Raw genomic sequence first — 2,769 nt, 5'->3', positions numbered from 1 at the left:
AAGAGATCTTTGGTTTTGCTCTTGGACCTAAGGAATTTGGTGCGTGTCATCTTGCCAAAGATACACGCTTCGCATAAGGAAATGCGGCTCAAGTTAGGTGTAAATCCTGTAGCCATCCTATGAGTCTGGATAGTACGCATCGCTTGGACATGAGGATGTCCCAAGCGGTAATGCCACAATAAGGTCTCCTCGTCATTTGAGCAATGGGCAAAATAAAGCTCCATGCTGGGGTGTATCACCTCAAGTCCAAGAGGGTACAACTTGCCTTGTTTAGAACAGAGTAAGTGGGTAGGAACACCAGAAGTACCAGGTGTCTTGATGACACAGTAATTGTGTTGGAATTCCACACTAGTGCCATGTTTGGTTAGCTCATCAACCGAGAGAAGGTTCTTTGTTAGGCCAGGGACATAATAAATATCAGGGACTATAGTAGTGGTGCCATTGGGTAGCCGCAAGTGTAGAGATCCTTTATTAGAAACTTTATAGAGAGAGTCATCACCAAGTCAAACCTCAAATGAAGAGGATACAGGGTGTCAATCATGGAGCCAAGATTGGGTTCCTGTCATATGATGCATAGCTCCAGTATAAAGATACCAATCATCAACATGAGAGTTGGAGGTAGCAATGGCAGCATAGAGATGCATAGTGGTTACTTCATCACTCAAGTCATCAACCTCATAGGCTAATTTTGCATTCATGCGAGAGTTGGAAGGGCGAAGTTGACGCCTCTTTGTGCGGCATTGGCGCTCAGTATGACCTCTACGATGACAGAAGTTACAGATAGGGACAGTGTGAGTGGAGGCAGAAGCACCTTGATTATTACGAAAGCAAGGAGTTGAAGAGAACTGCATGAATGGTTGGAGTGATTGTCTAGAGGAGAAGGGTCGTAAAGGTGAATTAGGTTGGGAAAGAAATTGAGATTGGCGGGAGTTAAATTGTCTAGGGCAAAATCGAGAGAGTGGACGAGAACCACCAGCAAGCATGGCTAAAGGTATAGTGGGAGAGGTGGTTGAGGAGGCAGGGGGAGTTCTTCCCCGATTGTGGATTTGATCTTCCTGTCTTATGTTAGCCAACAAATTTGTGAGTTTTAAATTAGGTGTTAGAATGTTGTGAGACAAATGATTGCCATGTATCAGGTAAAGCTGCAAGAAGTATGTTTACTTGAACCTCCTGAGGGAGGTGTAGGCCTACAATTAGTAGGTTGTCGTTTGCAAATTGCCAAGCTTCGAGGAATGCTTCAGTTGTAAGGTAATTCATCATCTGAATCTCATTTAGTTGCTTGTGAAGGAGGACACGTGAAACAACATTGGTTAGTTGATACTGAGTTTTCAAGAGGTCCCACATTTCTTGAGCGGTTTCTAACGTCTGAACGAGCTGTAGTTTGACGATCACCGAGATGCAAGATGATTTCAGTTTGGGCTTCCAAATCTTTCTTCTTCCAAGCAGCTTTCTTAGCATCAGTGGGTGCTTGGCAAGGTTCATTTTTGAAGGTTGCAGAGCCCTTCTAGGCCATTATTGACTTGCTGGAGAATCCCAAAATATTGCAAGCAATGCATTTGAAAGGCAAAATAAAAAATATGCCTTTCTTGGAGAAGGGAAAAATTTTTGTAGCATTGTGTTCGAAGGGCACTTTTTTTCTTTAAGAATTAGTATAATGTATTATAAATAAATTTATTAATCTAATTGCCCAATGCCTAGTTACTAAGGCTATATCAATGATTCATAATAGAGTTGATTAAATCAAATATTTATAGTATAAATTGAGTTAGAATTTTATCATTGTTAAGTGATTTTACTTAAAAAGCTTATTTGCACAAGGTTTAGATATTGAAAGGTAATATTTATTGCACACATAATTCGAAGGCCATATTTTAAAAAGTGGCCTTCAAGTGGAAGGGCAAGATCATAGAGAGACCATCAGTAACACCCCAATTACCAGATTTTTCAAGGAGCATCTTTATACGCAGGCTCCATGGAAGATAATTTCTACCTTGCAGCTTTTCGATTTGATAAAACTTCGATAGGGATGAAGATGATAATGCCGTAGCCATGGCTTCTTGAAGAGTTTGGATCTGATCAGGAAGCAGCACTTGCAGCACGAAGCGGAGAGCACTAAAACGCCAAAGAGTTAGTAGTCATCAGTGAGTGATACCATGTAGACAACTACATACAGAACTGTGTATATATATAGAGAGAGAGAGAGATGGTACGCAGGAGCACGAACAACAGGAATGAACAGTTATGTTTTTTCATTGCGTTGATTCGGTTATATAAGGCGATGACCTCTCGCCAATCGCGTCTGTTCAGTTATTTTTTTAAAATCATTGGTTATTACGTAAGTACATAAAAGTACGTATTTGTTTAATACACCAATAACACAAAGATCAGTGCCAGAATCCTGGAGCTTTTCATCTCCGTCAAGATATAGAAGGGTTGTTAAGAGATCATGGAGTGCAGGCAAGGTACGATTAATATCACAGTGACAATCATAAACAACGATCTGGTTGAACTCTTGGACCTTGAGAACTATGTAGGTCAAATACCTCTTTTGATAGAAGCAGGCGATGAAGGGTGGCTGGAGGAAAGATAGGTGATTGTATCATATCCTTTTATCACCATAGCAGCCAAGGCGGCTGCATCATCAGGGCCAATGTCATAACGTCTGTTGAAGACGCATGCTAAGGGAGGAGTGCTGGAGGAAGGGACGGAAGGCGGGGACTACAGCAGCGGCGATATGTCAAGCGCCACAGCAGAGACAATGGCGCCTCT

General features: G+C 41.7%; 1 pseudogene; it reads right to left on the bottom strand.

The window, feature by feature from the left end:
• Positions 1–533: 533 nt before the first annotated feature.
• LOC148019477 (uncharacterized) lies at positions 534–2,051 on the bottom strand (annotated as a pseudogene).
• Between the last annotated feature and the right edge of the window lie 718 nt (positions 2,052–2,769).

Source organism: Lygodium microphyllum, chromosome 20 (assembly GCF_053477565.2).
Source record: "Lygodium microphyllum isolate KBCC chromosome 20, Lygodium_microphyllum_v1.1.10, whole genome shotgun sequence".
NCBI lineage: Eukaryota > Viridiplantae > Streptophyta > Polypodiopsida > Schizaeales > Lygodiaceae > Lygodium > Lygodium microphyllum.
The sequence above is the reverse complement of the archived record's forward strand: the minus strand, read 5'-3'. Positions and strand labels throughout refer to the sequence as shown.